The 22,091-nt window shown below is 35.9% G+C and overlaps 1 protein-coding gene across 3 annotated transcripts in view; it reads left to right on the forward strand.

Moving 5' to 3' along the window:
- Window positions 1-22,091, forward strand: part of brd4 (bromodomain containing 4) — a 130,798-nt gene that overhangs the window by 17,937 nt on the left and 90,770 nt on the right. For all 3 annotated transcript variants that reach the window (XM_039770390.1, XM_039770389.1, XM_039770392.1), the window contains exon 2: window positions 5,022-5,137. The gene's annotated coding sequence lies outside the window, so the exon portion shown is untranslated. The remainder of the gene's footprint in view (window positions 1-5,021; window positions 5,138-22,091) is intronic.

Here is a 22,091-nt window from a genome sequence, read left to right on the forward strand (position 1 = left end):
TTGTACCAGGAATTATCAGTGTGTTAGGTCAAGGATACAAAAAGGTGATGGATGTTATTTACTTCATCATTCATGAAGAACTGAATTTAGTTGTAAAATACAAGGGAATTATCACAGGTTTCATGCTTGATTTTTGGATTCATGGTGGCAATGATAATGTTAAACTTTTTTTTTTTTTTTTTGCGCAATTTCACGATGTCTGAGTGTTTTTCCATCGAAGAACTCCAGAAGCAAACTTGCACATGAAAATGGAGGGTTTTTAAGAAACCATTCTTCTGCCTTAAACAGGTTACCCATCTTACCCCACTTTTGTGTGTGCATGTAAACACAAACATTTTTGATCTACTGGTGTACTCGGAGCAGATTTTAAACTCTTCTCTGCATTGGATCAATTTTGGTTCAGCCAAATACAGGATTATTGACTGTTTTATGCTAAGCCTTTCTAATGGATGTAAATGATTCTTGTAATAGTGATTCATTCATTATATTTTTTTCTGCTTCTGTTTTCAAAATAAAAAAAAAAGAAAGAAAGAAAAGAGCCCATTTAGTGCCTTATGCACTGTACTGACATTCGGCAGTACAAACTTGTCGAGTCCATGCAGTCTTCCTACTTTGTACCAATTGTGTGTTTTTTTTTTATTTTTTTTTAATATTATTGCTATTATTTTTTAAACTAAATACATCCTATAATTCTTGTGATGTGCGTTAGAATTTTGCTATCGTTTGTTAACGTAGGAGTTTCCTGGAAAATAAGATATGCAGAATGAGTTTGAGTAAGTTGCTGTAGATAAAAAGTATTGCTGCACAATTAATCTTGTATTAATTGTAACTAGTTACTACTGTCTAATTGTAGAAAACGATGATTGCTGCTTTGCATTTAGCATACCTCCTCTCAGATTTCAAGCTTTTTCAGTTGCAAACTGCTCTGAACAGCAAATGAGTGATATATTTAAGGACAGACACAGTCACTGGGTATAAGACTCGCATCTTAGGACTGTGTTATCAATACTAAATGCATTTTAGCAGTCTAATCCCAAAAAATATACTGTAAAATATGAAAATATTTTCTGTTCTCAGCAGATTCTAGAAAAAATGTGTATACAGTAATCCCTTGCTATATCGCGCTTTGACTTTCGCGGTTTCACTCTATCGCGGATTTTAAATGTAAGCATATCTAAATATATATCATGGATTTTTCGCTGGTTCGACGCTTTCATGGACAATGGGTCTTTTAATTTAGGTTACATGCTTCCTCAGTTTGATTGCCCAGTTGATTTCATACAAGGGATGCTATTGGCGGTTGGCTTAAAAGCTACCCAATCAGAGCATGTATTACATATTAACTAAAACTCCTCAATGATATACAATGTGCTTCCCGCGTGGCGCTTGTTTGCTTCTCTCTATCTTTCTCACTCTCTCTGCCTGACGGAGGGGGTGTGAGCAGAGGGGCTGTTTGCACAGAGGACACGGACGCTCCTCTACAAAATGCCGCTTTATCGGGTGCTTCTGTATACTTAAAAGCATGTATTGATTTTTTGATTGTTTGCTTTTCTTTGCGAGCGCTCTCTCTGACATTTTCTGCTCCTGACGGCGCTCCTTTAAAGATAAGATATGTTTGCTTTCTTTTAATTGTGAGAAAGAACTGTCATCTCTGTCTTGTAATGGAGCACAGTTTAAACGTTTGACTAAAGGGTGTTATTTCATGTCTAAAGGGCTCTAATAATGTTAACAGTGTGGGAGAGTTTATAAGGGCTTAAAATATATAAAAATAACCATACAAACATATGGTTTCTACTCATGATTTTTCACCTATCGCGGGGGTGTCTGGAACGCAACCCCCGCGATCGAGGAGGGATTACTGTAATTAAATTTTAACCTAGATCACCTGACACTTTTTTAGGCAATTCTCTTCATGAAGTGAACTGTGCAATCTGTTATTCCACTGCATGTAAACTTGTTTAGAACCATTTTAAAATTCACCCACATAGTTTAGTATGAAAGGTGCATGAAAACTAAGCAAGCAACACCAAGTCCTGGTAACTTTAGGTGTGTGACACATATGACCATTAACTGCTTACACAAATGCATTCCCACATACAGCAGGTAAGCGAAAGCAAATTCAGATAACTGTAGTCATCATGTTTTATGTATCAAAAGACAAGGCTCAGATTAAAATTGTGCACATTGAAAGTTTAAAGAAATGCTCTGGGTAAGAGAAGTCATCACCTCCTAGATTTGTTGTTCTGAAGTTACATTGCCTTTTCTTTATTCCAAATTTTAGACAAAAATACAAAGAATCTGAAACAAGTGGTGCTTTATGCTACCATTACCAACTTAGAATTGAGTATAGCTATGGCAGCATGCCTGAACGAAAAAGTTTATTATATTGATAAGGAATATTTGCTGGAAAGCCGATGTTTGCAAAGCTGCTTCTTTAAATAGGTGCACCTTTCATTATAGTACTTTTCCTCAAGAACAAGCACACAAGTGCTCAAGGGTGAGTCTGGTAGCAACATGTAACAACTGTGTATCTAAATACTTGTAGTGCTTGCTGTATGTTCACTTTGTTACATTTAATGTGTGTACATAGATGTACAACAGAACTACGACATCTCTGGCATTACTGTTGTATAAGATTTTATCTGTTTTGATTTTCCATACAGATGCAATATAAATATATATATATTTATTATATATTATATATATATATATATATATATTTATATATATATATATATATATATAATATTTATTTATATATAATATTTATTATTATTTTTTTTAAATACAGCAGCATCCCAATTTAACATTTTTCATATTTGAATGTTGAGTGGTGGAGATGGCTTGTTTTTCAGAAGTAACATTTATTTTGGGGGGGAGGGGGAAAGTAAGTGTTATACTTGCATTTAATTTTATAAATATGTGAATATCAGTAGTTATTTATTGTAATAAACAGTATCATTTTTATAATGTACTGTATCTTGTAAAAATAAGAAAAAATTCTTATAGACTTCAGATTTTTCAAATCTAGCATTTAACAATTTCCTATTGACAAATGTTTACTGCCAAGTGGAGGTTCATATTTCATTTTACTTGTAAATTGATATTGTGATTATACATTTCAAAGGCAGTAATTGTCAATTATTAGTTTTGTCATGATTGTGCACCCCTAATATGTATTCTAAATAAAAATTACAGTGGGGACTAATGAATTAGATTATTATAATTCAGCATTGAATGCATTCAGTTACTTTATTTGTGAGACAAGAATATGCTTATAGCACCTAAATTTATTTTGAAGAGAGACAGTGACCTTGCATCTTTTGACCTTGTAGACCCAAAGCCATTTAGCTAGGGGGGAATAAAATAACCACTGTTTTTAGTATGTTTATTCAATCAAGAATTATTATGTGTGGACTTTGTATGTGCATTAAATATAGTGCCAAGTGTATTGTGGTTGTACTATCTTTTCGATCATTTCTTTTTGTATGCACAAAACAATCATGTGTTTCTAATAGCTTGGCTTTCAAGCTTCACTTTCAATTGAAGGCCTCAGTATTGACTTACCAGTTGTCTAGATCCAGCCCGGGAGGGATACTCTGGTTACCTGGCTGTCTTCTGTAGGCCAAGGGGTGAGAGATGTGGAGGCAGTGGTGACCTTGGTGCCCTTTAAGGTTGACCCTAAAGTCCCAGATCTCTGGTACTTGTGTCTGATAACAAGTTTGGTTACCTGTTGCAGACCATTGTCTCACAGACCTGCATTTATCATTCCTAACCCTGATTAGCCCCTAATGAAACCCCTAAGGTGGCATACAATGATTAAATGTACAAATTATGAAGACTTGGTTTTAGCACCACATCACTGACCTCAAATTATTCACTGGCCTTCAAAGCTGTGACTATGCCCATCCACGATGAATATTAGTGCAAAAAAAAGTTGCTTTGAAATAATTCAAAGAGCTCTTAATTCATCTTTCTCTCAAGAGTCTATTTAAATGGGCTGCTGTAAATGTGTCACTTTATGGCTGTAGAATTACATCCAGTCTACCAATAATTTGCCAATCAGCAAAACATATTCGTTGGAGCCCACCCTCTCAACTATGATGGGTGAAAATGACATTTTTCAATGTTTATTTTGTGTGTGTGGAGTCACTAATATAAAGGTATACACTGGGGAAAAAAAACAGACATGCATGAAGAAATAAGCAACAAAAACATTTTGCTACAAATTTAATTTTTATAAGCCCCTATTTTGGTTATTTTCATATTTTGCAGTACATTTATTTATCTGATTATGTAATTGTTTTAAATATTTCATCATACAAAAGAAAACGAGTGTTTCATTTAGAATGAAAAAATGAGCTTTTCATTAAGTTTACACTAAATTCAGCAGCCTACACTGTACTCCATTAAATTCCATACTTCTAGACATTTTGTTTGTGTGAACTAAGAGATAGCAACATAACTGCTTTATCATAAGTCTTACCTATAAGATCTCATGTGACTTGCTTTGTGTTAATTTCAACCTTGTTTTTGAATGAATTGATTCAGAAAATGTAATAATGGAATGAATTAGTATTGTAATTCTTATTCATTGGGGCTATGGACATAAGCTGTTTGACACCCAGCTGCTTGTAAGAAAAGTACTGGTATCTTGCAGTGATATTACATTCCCATTTCTTTGAAGAGTGTGCCACTCCTTTAGTGTGTGTTTGGTTGGCGAGGAGACTTTTGCTGGCTGCTTGTCTTTACTTTCTGTTTGCCTCATCTTTTAATTGTTTTGTCTGGGAAACTAGGCTTTGTAATTTAATTTTATCCTTGGGACTTTATCTGTAATGCTTGAAATTATGATATTGTAATAATAATTTTTCAAATATTTAGATATGGGGATTTTTTTCCCAGTAAGTCATTTTTCCAAATTGCCATTCCTTATGCAGCTAAGCTTCAAAACTTGTATTTTTATAATGATTCATTAGACTAATCTTTTTTTCCTGTTCTTTCTCTTAAAATATCAACACTAGATTGTCCCCGTGGCGTAACCACCTGTAGCTTGTATTATTTCTGATGGCTGTTACACGGCAAACCTGAACATGTCCTGCTCAAGGATTGGATCAGAATGTTGGCTCACTTTTGTTGTGTATGTATTAAGTTTATTATTTTGTTGCTTTTTTGCTGAGCAATTGCATAGCTTAAATCTTCCTCTGTGCATTATATGTATATTTATGTATGTGTAAATATGTGTGTATAGTTGAGATCAACATTGTAGGCATGTGTGCGCTTGTGGTCAACATTTTTTGCATTTTGGATATAATATGTGCAATATCTTATGGAAAAATGTGGGCAATTAAACTACTTTAGCTTGTGTATACTCTTTGGTGTTGTACAGAAATGCACATGGTAAAATGATAACAATTAAAAACGGAAATAGTGGAAACAAAAAAAAGGCCGTGACACAATTGTCACCCCCCCCTTTTTTTATACAAAGAATTCGGTTTGGTTTTTAAGAACTAAATTCTACTTGCAGTGAAAATATACTTCATGATTGCCAGTACTCAATAAACATGAATGACTGACCAATTAACGATGACTTTGTTGCTTTAAAAAAAGTCACAATCCCTATTCCCTTTTGACAATGCTTGAAGACAAGAGCTGCTAGAGACCATTGGGGGGGAATTATTATCATCAAACATAGAAATATGTAAGGGCATCTACAGAGACTTTACCAGTCCCATTTCAACTGTTTGCAGCTTTAAGAAGATTTCTGCATATGGAGCTATGAAATAACCTCTTGGGATGTGGCTGGAAGACTAAAAGTAATAAGTCTTTAAACTGGTTTAAAAAACATACACAGAGCCCAAAGCTGTCCTGGACCAGTGGGGAGTTGTAGTTTCAACCCTTATCATATGATGCACATTAAACTAAATGTGACTTTTTGTGCAAAGGCCAAGGATGACCCCACCATTTAAAGTCAAACATAAAATGGCATGCTTCATTTTTGTCCAGTTCTACTTGGAGAATCTGAAGTTCTGCAGGAAATGTCCTATAGACAGATAAAACCAAAATATGACAATGTTAGCCACAAGTATGATCATAGACAATGAAATTAAACTTTATAGGGGAATAACACATTACCACACGGTTGCATATGGTGGAGGTTCTGTGATTTTTGAGGGGCTGCTTGTGGCATTGGAGGAGGATTATCCAGTTTGGGAGCAGGGTATTGGTCAAAGATCAAGGCCTCTCCAACAGGACAATGGCACAAAACACACATCCAAAAACACAGATGATTAACACTAGAATTACCAGAGCCTACGAAAAAACTCGTAATTCCGTCCCACCTTAAACTGCTTCTTAAATCCCTTCACACCTCTCCGCCAGCGTCCTTTGTTCTCTAAATGTGCTGATAAAGAGAAGCTAGGAGCAGCCGGCTATTCCATCCCCCACCAATTTAGAACGTGCACGAACTTCTCTCAGCTCATGCCTTGATTGAGTATCTGGGAGTGAAGTGGAGTTTTAGAGTGGAAATAATAGATCGTTGTTTGGAACACACGCATTTCATGTCTGTTCCGTTTCTACAGTAATCTGTGTCAACACATTGTTAAAACAGAAACTTTTTTTATATTCTAGTAGTAGATGACAAAATGTAGGCATAAACTATATAATGTATGAAGCCTGAAGTCCAAATAGCAAAGAAACATTTTCACAAGAATAACACAATTGCACTTTTATTCAAACATATAACTGCAGAAACAAAAGCCGCCTTTAACATGCGACATTGACACCAGTTTACTGTAACTGACTCGTGGTTCAATAGATCAGCCCCGCTTGGGAATCAAGGGTCACGGGTTCGATCCTGCGCCCCTCCATTTTGAGAAGTAAACTGCTCTTAGTCTTACTGTTTTAGAATAAAAGCATACATTTGATTTCAGTCTGTAACAGCCGGTGCAATTTATGATCTTTGTAAAGGTTAGCTTTTTTTTTATTCACTTTTCACTCTCTCAGTCGCTCAGAATCAATCCATACAACCCCATCTGACACGGCTGTTTTCACTAAAGACGCTTATAGCTCTGCAGTGTACCACGATGCATACTAACGCTAACCCCCGGTTCTGACACACAAACGCTGGCAAGCTGCCTTCTTCGATCTCACCGTCACTTGCTTTTCTTTTATTCAGTTTTATTGAGTGTTCCTGCCAGTCCCCGCATGTTGCTGTATGCTTTTTCTTTTGTACCCAGGACATGCAGAGGAAAGAATGGTAAAGACCAGTAACTTCGGCGCTATATGCAATCATCAGACACTCCCCATCTGCCCGTGTCGCTCAAACACAGGAACATATATTGGTGTAAAGTATAACAAAAGTGCACTTTTATTCAAGTGCACTTTTTCCATCGCCTTTTCCTGTAAGAAGCAGTGTACACACTTCTCTATGCTGTGGTTTCTATTACACACCTGAAAGAAAGAGACAATATATGTGAAAATATAATCGCACTAATGCAATATTATTTGAAAACGAACAGCGCCAGATCGGGTGTGAATTTATGCAGGAACTGGAAATTCTCTGATGCGGACCTTCCCCAGGGAAGAAAGTACAGTGTCAGGTGCTCATTCAGTGTAATAGAAACCATAGCACAGAGAGGTGTGTACACGGCAACAAGTACACGTGTCGTAAATGTAGGAAGGACGGTCCTTGGGTGTGTGGGAACTGTTAATATTTGAATGTGATGATTTTATATAGCACGGAATGAAAATCTGCACTTCTTAGCATTGCACCATGCAAGATGTCGATCAATCGCCTACTGTAACTTGCTTTCTTTTTCTTCGGTTATACAGGTAGTTTTGAATAAAAGTGCACTTGTTTTGTTTGAAATGAAGTGTCTGCGCACTTTTCGTGGCATTACACGTGTATTTTTGAGCATGCCCGCTTGAGCAGTATAAAAGTATTGAAAAGTATAACAAAACAACGGGCAGATGGGGAGTGTCTGATGATTGCATATAGCGAACTTACTGCTCTTTACTATTCTCTCCTCTGTGCCCTGGAGTACAAAAGAAACAGAATACAGACGCGCTATAGCTCTGTGCTGTACCACGATGCATACTAACGCCCCCCCACCCGGTTCTGACACACAGACGCTGGCTAAGCTGCCTTCTTCGATCTCACCGCCACTTGATTTTCTTTTTATTCAGTTTTATTGAGTGTTCCTGCCAGTCCCCGCATGTTGCTGTATGCTGGATATTTTCACATGTATTGTCTCTTTCTTTCAGGTGTGTAATAGAAACCACAGCATAGAGAGAAGTGTGTACACTGCTTCTTACAGGAAAAGGCGATGGAAAAAGTGCACTTGAATAAAAGTGCACTTTTGTTATACTTTTACACCAATATATGTTCCTGTGTTTGAACGACACGGGCAGATGGGGAGTGTCTGATGATTGCATATAGCCGGTTACTGGTCTTTACCATTCTTTCCTCTGCATGTCCTGGAGTACAAAAGAAAAGCATACAGCAACATGCGGGACTGGCAGGAACACTCAATAAAACTGAATAAAAAGAAAAGCAAGTGACGGTGAGATCTGAAGAAGGCAGCTTCGCCAGCGCTTGTGTGTCAGAACCGGGGGTAGCGTTAGTATGCATCGTGGTACACTGCAGAGCTATAGCGCCTTTAGTGAAAACAGCCGTGTCAGATGGGGTTGTATGGATTGATTCTGAACGCCACTGAGAGTGAAAAGTGAAAAAAAAAAGCTAACCTTTACAAAGATCATAAATTGCACCGGCTGTTACAGACTGAAATCAAATGTATGCTTTTATTCTAAAACAGTAAGACTAAGAGCAGTTTAATTCTCAAAAGGAGGGGCAGGATCGAACCCGTGACCCCTTGATTCCAAGCGGGGCTGATCTATTGAACCACGGAGTCAGTTACAGTAAACTGGTGTCAATGTCGCATGTTAAGGCGGCTTTTGTTTCTGCAGTTATATGTTTGAATAAAAGTGCAATTGTGTTATTCTTGTGAAAATGTTTCTTTGCTATTTGGACTTCAGGCTTCATACATTATATAGTTTATGCCTACATTTTGTCATCTACTACTAGAATATAAAAAAAGTTTCTGTTTTAACAATGTGTTGACACAGATTACTGTAGAAACGGAACAGACATGAAATGCGTGTGTTCCAAACAACGATCTATTATTTCACTCTAAAACTCCACTTCACCCCCAGATACTCAATCAAGGCATGAGCTGAGAGAAGTTCGTGCACGTTCTAAATTGGTGGGGGGATGGAATAGCCGGCTGCTCTTTATCAGCACATTTAGAAGACAAAGGGCGCTGGCGGAGAGGTGTGAAGGGATTTAAGAAGCAGTTTAAGGTGGGACGGAATTACGAGTTTTTTCGTAGGCTCTGGTAATTCTAGTGTTAAGAAGGGAACAAACTGATTGTTTTAAACTGGCTAGCAGTGACTCCTGATCTTAGTCCTATTGAATGCTTTTGGAAAGAGTTGAAAATCTGCAATAAGTCAAAGGTTTCTTGCAAACATTAAAGATCAAAAACACATTGCAGTTGGACAATGGGAGCAACTATAAACAGACAGGTGCAAGAAACCTACAAATAGATACAAGAATCTTTTGGAGGCTGTCATTGCCAGTACTTGTACAACTAAAGTTAAATGTACTTTTTAATGTAGGGCCCTATGAGAGAGAGAGAGAGAATCACAGAAGAAGTAACACATAAAAACAGATTTTAAATTTAAAAATGCAAATTTGTGGAATTTAGAGACTGAAGGGGTGACTGTTACAAAACTTCCCAATAAATTAAACGATTGCATGATCTGTAGTTCTATCATTCAGATACTATTTTCTAGTTTGTTGTTTTTCAAGTGAACACAATTCTTTGTAGAAATTCAGTTGTGCCCCTGTTTGTGTGTGTGTGTTTCTTGTCTATTTTCTTGTTAAAGGCACGCAAATTACCTAGCTGCATGAGTCAGAAATGTCAAAGCAAGTGGTATCAGATACCCTAGCCATGTGGGGGGAAAAAAACTAAAACACGAGCTTAACTGCAAAATTGAGTGCACAACAATATCCCAGTGACATTTATGAATCTGGAAAACAACTTTTCTGCAAATTTGGACAGCATACCATAGACTGGACACAAAAAGATACTTGCAATGACCACATGAAATCTAAAACCCATTATAAGAACAAGGAGCAATTAAGATCAAATAGTGTTCCCCTTCAGGTAACCACAGAGGAAACCACAAAATTGTCAAATGCAAGACAACAATTTGTGGAGGTCTTTGTGACCATGTGAGTCAGACAGACTGCTTGAAAAAAATGAAGATGTGTACTTTCTTTATTAAGCATTGTAAACAAGGATGTGTGCTGCCAGAAAATGTGAGCAGTCTTTGTCAGACTCATTTTGCCCTATGTGTTTGAACAACATATGGATGCCGTTCTTCAAAAGATTTGTGGCAGGAAAGTTCATGTTGTAGTTGCTGAAACCCCTAATATCCAAGACCACATAGTTCTCAACATAGTGATAGGTGAGTAAACATTTGGCTGCATGATTATTTTTTTTTTTATGTAGGCAGTTCTATTTGTACATGAAATTCTATTTAACAGGTATTAACAGTCTTTCCTATAGAAAAATGTTATTAGTGAACGGCACTGTTTGTTATTGGGATCCCTTTTACAAATTAACGATTGTGTTTCTGGATTTGATAAATGTTTTGCCTTGTGGTGACACGGCAGGCAAGGTCCACATATGCCTTTTCCATTATTAACTCAACACTTATAAATCTGGGCAGAAGAGCAGCTTCTCCTGAGATGCAACAAGCCCTTAAAAGCGGGTCTCTTTCTTTTTTTTAGTTTTAATTCCTGGATTTAGCGTCTTGCAGATTAGTTTGCCTTTGCTTTGTAATTAGTTATTTTAAGATATGCAGTAGATGAAGCTACAGATGTAATGATGCCCATTTTCAGTCTATAAACATTTAAGGTTTAAGAATGATTAGAAATAATTTACAAAGTTGCAATTACCGGTGTTGAAGACCAGTACTTTTTGACCGATGTTATCTTTACGGAGAGCTGCAACTTTTCCACCTTTTCACAGGCGGTACTTCAGTCTCTTCACAACAACCAGCTGAATTTTAATGACATTTTAGCAGTGGTTACAGACAATGCATCATACTGTCTGAAAGCATACCAGGAAGGGGTTATGCCTAACAGTGTACATTCAATCTGTTTGTGTCATGTTATCAGTTTGGTAGGAGAGACTTGGCAGCACTATAAATACATTAGTGGGGCTACATCACTAGTGATGTGAGTAAATTCTGCCTTCTTCAAGAAGCTTGTCAGGAACCCCCAAGACAGGAAACACCAGGTAGAATAGCTGCTTCAAATTAGTAGGGTACCTCGTTGAACATATTCACTTGTACAAAAAGTTCTTTTGGGATGAGAACACATCAGCTCAGGCTGTAACAAATATCCTATACCCTAAAAGTGAATTTAACCTTCATCTCCGAAGGATGCATCAAACTGTCCTACTGCAGTCTCAGCATACAGTATCATTTGTTGTAGTTGTTGCTACTTACAGTAAAAAAAAAAACACAACACATAAAACCCAAAAATCTAAATCAAGAAAAAATAAAACGGTGAAAACCGAAAATCAAAAAAAAAAAAAACAGAATTTGTGAAAAAAAAAAAAAAAACTGATTCCATAGGGCCCTATTAATGCTATCCAGGTCATATTTTAATTTTTCCTGTGAAAAAAGTCACATGCAGGGTGATCAATCATCTTTTTTTTGTTGTATAACTTTAAAAATCATAATTTAATTATGAAAATTTGGTGTATTTCCAATTTTTTTAAAAAGATATACCTAAAATGTAAGTGTGTTAATATTGTTGGCTAAATATTGAAAAAAATACATGTGGATTTGAGAGTATATTATGAACATTTGTAATTGAATTTATTTTGATGTTTGAATTTATGTAGGCTTAAACACTTTTGATATCAGATTTTCTTAAGACATATCATTGCAATTAACTCCTAGGATTATTTTATATCCCGATCAGTTTTTTGGTGTTATCTTACTTTTGTATTCATGGTCTCTTTAATTTTCACATTGATACATCCATTCGTATTATTGCACGCATGTAGTAATTACAAATCCTGGAACTAACTACAAGACCGACAGTACATTCTTAATAGATTTTAATTCGCATTACAAAATATACTCAATTCAAGCATTTTAAGTTATTCCTTTTAATTGGAAACCTTTCAGCAAAATTTGATTTGTTGTAATAATTCATTATTGGATATCACCAGAGTGAAGTATTTGTATTTTTACTACTGTATTTTTGTTACTTTGGCTGTCTGTTCTTCAACCTATAATGGTCTCTTGTGCAGTTCATATGTGTGTTGTAGATGCATTTTTGTTCCTTCTGGAACTTTTAAAATGAATATAAACATATTGGGTTGTTGATGCAAATTTCATAATAATCTGATGCCTGCATTTAGGTTCAAGTTTGTTATGTACAAAGTTCTATCATTTAATCAAGTCGTATTTCTAAAATGAAGTTGATTTTTAAAATGCATCTTTAAAAGTTATTTAAATTCGTAACATACAAAATATATGAATAGAAATTAATTTACTGGCCAGAAACAGAAGAGGTTTTATTGGTGGTACATTGGGATCATGTATTATACTTCTTATTGACAATTGTAGATCTAATATCTGACTTCACAAAGATAATAGTGTAGACTTTGCATGAAGATTTAATTATTGGACTGGCCAGTTTTCAGTTTTAGTACATTTATTAGCTTATAGCTGATAAGTTAGTTGATCTTCTAAAATGTGTGGCAAGCTACACTATAATATTGTGTTTCTATTAAGTGAAAGTTGGTCACCTAAAGATGATTCTTCTTCCCAAATGTCCAAAGTTACACTATACCATATACCATAACATTAGCGTTGTTACGTTTCTAATTAATATTGGAAGCTCTGTTTTAACACAAGTGTTATGGTCTGGTTTTAATTGTTTGTTGAATTGGTTTTGACTTGGATGATCTTTTAGTGATTCTGACGTAGTGCTGGGCGGTATAATGGTTCATACCAAAAAGCATTTTTTAGTTTTGTTATGATATGGATTTTTCTTATTCCGCAACACCGGTTTAAATAACCTAAACAACGTTTGGATTGTGGGCAGCGGGAAACTGTTTAACGGGAGACCTTTTTCACTGCAACAGAGTACATGCGTTAGTGGAAGTATTGAGCGGTGAAAATGGACAGAGAATATTCCGAAACTGAAGCTGTAGCAGATGATAAAGTTGAACATGATGACACAGAAGAACTTTTGCTGAAAAAATTAGCTGTGTCTGTTATCTGGAGATACTTTGGTTTTAATAGGTCGGATGTGGACCATTATGTTCAAATGTGTGAATACTGTTTCTATACTACTGGATAATATTGCAAGTCAAGTTGTACTTGTTTTATTTATTTATTTATTTTTTCAATACTGTGTAATGTACCTGGGTACTGTATAATAGTGTGATGACATGTTGACTCTTATGATGAGAATAAAGTTGACATGCTGACATTATTCTCGTAATTTGTCATTAAAGTAGAACATCATAAACTAAACTTCATCTTTAAATGAATATTTAATTTACTAGATTTTCTCAAACCCCGTCATAAGTTATGTAGCATATTAACTGCTAAGTGTTCCCTGAGCCATGTTAATTGCTACATGCTTCTTAAACAGACTTCCTCTAGCACTAAGAGGAGGCACAGGCAGCGCCCGCCACCCACAATACATTAATTTCATGATATTCCTGCTACCTGAACATATAGAATGCTAAGATAAATACTTGATATAATTTTCATGATGAAATGCATTAAAGCATGTATTAATCATATGGGGTCACGGTGGCGTGGAGGTTGCACTACTGCCTCGCAGGAAGGGGGTCCCGGGTGTTCCCTGCCTTGAATTTGCATGTTTCTCTGGTGGGTTTACTCGCCGTGCTTCAGTTTCCTTTCAAAGTCATTTAGGATGTGGGGTTTTGTTATGCTATATTGACCCTGCTAGTGTGTATGTGCTGCTCAAATTCACCCTGCGATGTCCTGGCACCATGTTCAGGATTTGCTCCTGCCTCATAATCAATGCTTGATGGGATGGGCGCAATCCTGAATGGATGGCATATTTAAACATGTATAACGAAGATTTTTTTTAAAGTTTATAACTTTTTAATTTCACAAAGACGTTTATCGTGTTGTGATTGGTTATGTGGAGAAAGAAAAAGGAAGGATAGGAACTGGGGGTTTGGTACGTCAGATAGAGACAGCATGCGTGCAATAAAGAAAGCCTGCTCAGAAGAACATCCTTTGATTTCCATGTTCGTGTCTCCGACTACCAGATCACGAACCCAACATTTCCACAGTATTTCAGTTAAACCTGTGCGATACCCATTTATACATCCAGTTTTTTGAAGCCTCGTCACACCTGCCATAAAGTTCTCTACATTGAACTTATACCTGGGGACCGGACCCCTTACTGCAAGGGAGCAGCACTACCGCCTCACCACCGTGTATGCTTAATACCTGCTTTAGTGCATTTCATCATAAAAATGCTATCAAGTATTTATCTTAGCATTCTAAATTTTCAGAGAGCAGGAATATCATGAAGTGAATGTATTCTGTGCGGCAATCCCTGCCTGTGCCTCCTCTTAGTGCGGAGGAAGTCGGTTTAAGAAGCGTGTAGTGATTAACAACTGGGTCAGGGAACACTTAACACAAAGCATTTAATGTGCTACATTAACTTATGACGGGGTTTGAGAAAATCTAGTAAGTAAAACATTGATTTTAGGGTGAAGTTTAGCTTATGACATTCTACTTTAATGACAGAATAAACTATGAGAATAAAGTGGAAATGTTGACTTTAATCTCGGCATAGTTTTTTCTTTCTTCACTGTGGCCCTAATACGCTTCCGTAGGGCTATACCACAAATAGCATTATAAAAACAAGTTGCCGTTTTATTCTTTATGTATATAGCTTAGCTTGAAGCAAGGTCTATATTAATGCAATTTGCCTTAATGATGGTTCATTTGGTAAAGATGTCTCACCAAGTTGCACTTGTTTTATTTTTATTTGGTGACTACTTTGTAATGCACCTGGTCTTGAAGTAATAGTAGTATTACTGGAAGTTGCACTATTATTTATTTTATTATTATTTCTTAGTTTAAATATTATACAGTTTAATGATGGTAAACTTGTTTAAAAGTCACTTTAACATGTCAGTGGACAGAGATTGTTAACATTAACAGAATGTGCAGTTGGTTTACAAAAAATATTCACTATTTATTCTTTTTCTAAGACATGATCAGTGCAATACAACTTTTGACAAGCACCTCTTAATATTTTACTAAGTCAGCACCTTTGAATATTTTACTAAGTATAAATGCCTCTTTAAATGGTTGACAATATGTTGTCAAAATTCTAGCTTAATTTGTTTGCAAAATTTGTTTAATTAAAAGGTTCTATATTTTGACTGCAACTGTCATGCAGTGTGTTTCCTTCTCTTCATTAGTACCACCCCCTTGAAAACTATCTCGTTATGGGCCATGCAAACCTGTATTAATACTTGTGTGCACATTAAAATGTTTTTTGTGCAATGCTCATGACAGTGGAATATGTTATTCTTAGCCAGTCTTCTACATTAATTAAAGTGGAAAATGTGGTTAACATCCACTCACTCATGGGGCAAAAAATACAGTTGAATAATGTGAAACCGGTATAATTTTGAAAAATACCGTGATAGAATTTTGGTCATACCACCTAGCACTCTTCTGATGTGGAAGAGATTTGCCTCTAATGAGCAGCGTCAGTGTAGTATTAATAAGATCTGTCCAGAAAACCTTTGTGTCAACAGTTCTTTTAGCTGTGTCATTGAGGAAAAACTGCTGTTACAAACACAGTTTTATATGTAGAGTACTTGTGTATAAGCTAAAGATATGTTTTATGAGGATTCTATAATTCTTAGTCCACTGCTACTTGGAGTTGGTTCTTGCCTTTCACTTGACACTGCAGTTCCCCTTCTGAGGTGTAGTAAATGCTAACTTGTAACATATTATGCACTTAGTCAAGTCTAACTATATTGTAAATACTATACAAAATAATGGCAAAATTCCTAGTAACCACTTATTTTGATTGCTTCTGAAAGAAAGATCTATGCTTATCACGTTTAACCATAATATTTTAATCCACTTGTATGATCGTTCAGCTATACCTTTTGTATTGCTTTGCTTTCCCCAGTATCAATTTTTAAATACTCTTGTAATGGATAGTGAGGTGTCACTGAGATCTGTGTTTTCACTGTGCTGGTATTGTTGATTATAAATAACTTGATGAATTATGTGATAACTTTTTTTCATGCATCTAGAGTAACCACTAATGTGTTAAACTGGCATCTGTTTGTTAGTGCAAAACTGCAAAATAAAAATCAGAAATATGCAACGTTTGTTTCATGCGAGTTTCAATGTTTGCAGGTAGCATCACAGCAAGGCTGTTGGATCTTTTTTTTGGTCTTCAGTACCACTAATTTGTTAATCTGTATCGTTATTGTGATCTAAAGTAACTTGAACTTTTCCATCGTCTTGGTCAGATGTTTCTATGGTTGGTGAACAGTGCTTCTGGATGGAATGTGATACCCTGGTTCAAGATGAACGATTAGTTACAAAAAAAAAAAAAAACTTTTCTGTCAACCTTGTTGTTAGTAACATGTCTTATTGAATAACTGAAAGCACTTTCCATGTGATTTCCTCAAACAATTTGTTTTTCATTATTCTTTTAAATTTTTATTTCATTTCCTTCTGTCGCCAATCTTGAACACATGACTCTGGAACACCGTACTTGCGACCTTCTGCACGATTTCTTATCTTCTCTGCTTCCAAAATCACTAAGTTTCTCTCCTGCCATGAAGGAGTGTTAACTCTTGCGACTATCCTTGCTGAATGACGACGTCACACTGATTCAAAAACAAGAGCATGAGTGAGTGAGAGAGAGCGTGAGAGAGGCCAAGCAGAAGAAGTAAACATTACAGAATTATATTTCCTCGTGTATGATGCGCACCTGATTTTCTAATGCTAATTTTCAGGAAAAACTGTGCGCGTGGTACACACGTAAATACAGTATGTGAGAAACCTGTAATATTAAATGTGTAAGTAAATCAGAAAGCTATCTAGGTCCAATAGCAGTAATACACTTGTATGCAAGGTGCAGGTTGCGTGGTATGCTAGTGCTGGAAAAGTACTGATAAAACAAAATTTGTGGTACTGGAAATAAACATCTGCTTTCCTTTCAGAAGCAACACACATGCACACCCACCTACAGTTGCTATTACAGTTGTGGAAAAATGTTTGTTTTGTAGACTTTGCTAAATGAATTTACATTCTTCATCGCAATCAGAACAATATGGTGGACAAGACCCCCAGCAGTATTGCTTCAATGCAATCAGGACTTCATAGGTAATCCTTATTTCTGTAATGCGATTAGGGCTTCATGAGTTACACTTTTTAACCCTATTGTTTTAATACAATTTGGAATTCATTAGGGATACCTAGTGCTTTTGACATGATCTGGACTTCCAAGCCATCAAGAGAGAAGAAGTGCATAGTGTGGTGCAGTGGTGCGTTGCACCAGGCAGGCACAATAAGATGATGAGTTTTGCAGTATTTTCTTTGGAACCATTTCGGTGCTGGCACTGATCGATCGATCAATCAATCAATCAAAATTTCAGTACCGATCTAACACTACTACATCAGTGTAAAGAAAACAGAACTGGGGTTACGTGGGAATGTTTCTGTAGGTTAGTATGTATGTGTGCAGCAGTATTTTGGACATACTCTAATGTAGGGATGCGCTTTTGATTGAAATAAAAAAAAAAAAAACAGAGTTACTGTAGTCCAGACAGGATGATCTAAAGCAGGACCCATTTCTTAGGTCTGAATATGCTCCTAAGGTGATTAAACAAAGCATTTTAACCAAAAGAATACATCTTTAGAAAGAGGGCTTAGAATCAAAGTTAAGCCCATATTTGGTGACTGAAGAAAGTGGAGTCAACTGACTGTTAAGAGTCTGCCAATGTTAATATTACAGTTATCTGGCACAAGTACCAGTAACAGTTGCATTAGATTTAACACTATTTAGCTGTAATTGTTTTTTATGTATCCAGGTATGGAAGCTCTTTAAGCATTTGGTGGTCTTTGATAATGAAAAATGAACATCAGGAGAGGTCAGGAAGTAGATGTGCATATCATCAGCAATGCAGTAAAGCAATGCATTGTGATTGCATGAACGTTTACCCTGGCGTAGTATATAGGTCAAGAGTAGAGCTGGACAAAATGCTGATTCCTGGGAAACTCGCGGGGAATAAAACCAAATTTGGTCGGTCTTTGCCCAGTAAAATCTGCCCAGTGTGAAAACAGGTGAGCCATTCCTACACAGTACCAGAGATTGTGATTACCATTGGAATGCAGTAAAATGCCATGGTTGACCAGGATAAAAAGATCCTGTTTTGATGCTGTGGCTTGAAATGTCTCAACATTTGTAATTTTATTTGAAATATTAAATAATTATTACATTTTGCCTGAAGAAAGGGGCCTGAGTTGCCTCGAAAGCTTGCATATTGTAATCGTTTTAGTTAGCCAATAAAAGGTGTCATTTTGCTTGACTTCTCACTACTTTAGGGATACCTAAAAGAAAAGGTTTTCAAACATCGTCCTTGATCTCTTAAGGATTTTAAGGAAAGGATCAGAAAGGAAATCAATGCCAAGAACTAACTTCTGGGAACATCTTCAGCAATGTATTGCCAATAATGGCCACAATTTGTCTGATATGATTTTTAAAACCCATTAAAACAAAACAGTTTATGTACTTTGCAGAAATATATACATTTTTTTAGATAGCTTTGTTCATTTTTGAGTGGTACTAGAGTGAATGCAATGCCATCTTCAGTTATGACTCATTTCTGCACTTAGTCATTCCAGGTCCTTGACTAATTCTGATTAATGCTCGAGCAAAAGCAAAGTCTTGACACTTAATTGAATTATCTTGAAACATAGCAAAGGTGATTTTATAGGAATTCTGAAATAAGCATACAGTATATTGAGAAGTTTGACTTTAAAAAGGTTGATTTAAAGTTGGGAGAAATCAAAAATTGGACAGACATTTGGATAATGAAAGCTTCAAGCTTCAGAATATTTAGAAATTACTCCTAATAAGTGTTATTAACCAGCTAAAGTCAGTAAATGTCACAGTCCTGACACAGTGATTTTTCTATCAAACCTTATATGAAAAGTGCATTGTTACCAAAGAGTTTGGTAAATGAAAACCTCCTGCTTTGTGTTGCTCTTCAGTAATTTATGTGACAGTGATAATCATTATAATTGAAGTTGTATTTTTGGAATTGATTTTTAAAAATGTTTGTTTTTTTTATTCACTGAGAAAAAAATGTCAGTGTATTAATTTAGTATGTGCATATTTTGAGCTAAATCTGTTTTTCAGTGATTATATCATATTCTTTATAAACTACAGTACAACTCTGTTAATTTGGATTTGACAGGTTTATACCTGGGCTGGGTTTGCGAAAATCCAGGTTAATAAGCAGTTGCCTTTAATATAAATGAATACATTGGCAGAGTGACTAAGTTGTGTTGGTTTAATTGCATATGAATTCCAAATAGCGCAGCAAAAGCGAGCTGTCCTCCTTTAGACAGCAAGCTACCATAGCTCTGTACCTAAAAGAGCGATGTAAAGAGTGAGAATTCACTGGCACTCGGTGCTGGAGACTGCAGTGGTGCAGTGCGATATTGGTTTCAGATGCAGGATGAGGAGAAGAAGAAGCATATTCCGATTTAGCAAAGCTTCAAGTGCCACAGAGATCTTAAATTGACTTCATGGGTTTTCTGCAGAATTACGGAAGAATCTCAAAACTGAGATCTGATCCTGGAACACAGTCTGCAGTGTCGGTTCAGTAAAGGAAATGTCCATGAGACCGGTACATTTATAACTCCAGATCAGTTATTTTTATAATTCATTCCTTATATTTTTTTCTGAATAGTTGAACATTTACCCATGGTGGAAAATACAGTCCAAATTAACAGAAAGTCTAGGTTAATGGGGTTCTACTGTACCCTCAAATCTCCCTCCCAAACCAGTAAAACCTGCAACCACAAACCCCTGGCTGTCACATGGGTAATTGAAGCACTTAAATAAATATTTAAAATAACATACCAGTCACCTTGAACGAAGGTTAGATAATGTGCTAATATGTTATGTAATAATAATAATACTTTTTATTTATATAGCACCTTTCCCATGCTCAAGGCACTTAACTTTTCCCATTCTTATTGTGGCAACTGATATTCTTGAAATCTGTATTTCTTTTAGCTATAAAAATGGAATTATATTAACATTAGTAGTTATTGCCCGTAGGAGTGTTAGTTCAACTTAAGACTAATTAAAAAATAATCAATTGGGCTGTATTTTAGAATCTAAATAGTGTTTGCAGTAAATATCTGCTGTGGGTTAATAATTAACATGGGAATTTAATTCCAGAGTTTGAAGTAATATATCCTTAAACCAAAAATAGAAGGATGTGCTATATTTTTGGTTTCTACATGACTGTGGCTTGTCCTGTCCTGTGAATATTTTAACTTCGATAGTGTGAATTGTGGTTTTGTATAACTTTTGGGAGTGCCTTTGTGATAGTTTGTACTAGAGATATCACAAGAACCGATACTTGGGAACTAGTTTGGTACTGAAGGTCTGAAAATGTAACGGTACCAGCTTTTTTTATAGTATTGGTATCGACAGGAAAGTTTGTACTGCGTTTGTGTGTAACTGCGAGAAGAAAAATGACTTCAGAAGGCTCAGAAATACATGAAATAAGCGAGTAAAAACTACCCATAAATTTTGTTCAATTTTGTCTGAAAAGAAAAAAACGGCAGAAGTCATGTCTGGAAATACGTTGTGTTTGACTTTGCTGGTGAATATATTACATTAAACAGGCGTCAAAGATTGGAAGGTAAGTGTCGACCTTTAATAAGTCCAGTTTGATCTTGTAATATTACCGAAGGTAGCACTTTCTCCATTCTTCTAGCTAGGACTTTGGAGAGTATCTTAACATCATTATTCAGAAGTGATATTGGTCTGTAAATCACATTTCTATTAAAAATTTCTTCCAGCTGTTGTTTCTTATATATATATATATATATATATATATATATATATATATATATATATATATATATATATATATATATATATATATATATATATATATCTATATATATATACAGTCATGTGAAAACATTAGGACACCCTTTGAAAGCATGTGGTTTTTGTAACATTTTTAATAAATGGTTATTTCATCTCCGTTTCAACAATACAGAGATTAAAGTAATCCAACTAAACAAAGAAAACTGAAGAAAAGTCTTTTCAAGATCTTCTGTAAATGTCATTCTACAAAATGCCTATTCTAACTGAGGAAAAAGATAGGACACCCTCACATGTATTCCCTCTTAAATTGGCTCAGATCTCACACAGGTATATCACACCAGGTGCACATAATTAGTAGATCGTTACTCTGCATGTTGAATGAGGCTTGCCCTATTTAAACCTCAGACATTTAGTTTGGTGTGCTCCTGACTGTTGAAGTGAGAGTGAGCACCATGGTGAGAACAAAAGAGCTGTCAGAGGACTTCAGAAAAAGATTGTAGCAGCCTATGAGTCTGGGAAGGGATTTAAAAGATCTCAAAAGATTTTGAAATCAGCCATTCCACTGTCCGGAAGATAGTCTACAAGTGGAGGGCTTTCAAAACAACTGCCAACATGCCCAGGACTGGTCGCCCCAGCAAGTTCACCCCAAGAGCAGACCGCAAGATGCTAAAAGAGGTCTCCAAAACCCTAAAGTGTCATCTCGAGAACTACAGCAGGCTCTGGCTACTGTTGATGTAGAAGTACATGCCTCTACAATCAGAAAGAGACTGTACAAGTTTAACTTGCATGGGAGGTGTGCAAGGAGGAAACCTTTGCTTTCCAAGAGAAACATCGA

This window comes from Polypterus senegalus, chromosome 12 (assembly GCF_016835505.1).
Source record: "Polypterus senegalus isolate Bchr_013 chromosome 12, ASM1683550v1, whole genome shotgun sequence".
NCBI classification, from domain to species: Eukaryota; Metazoa; Chordata; class Cladistia; order Polypteriformes; family Polypteridae; genus Polypterus; species Polypterus senegalus.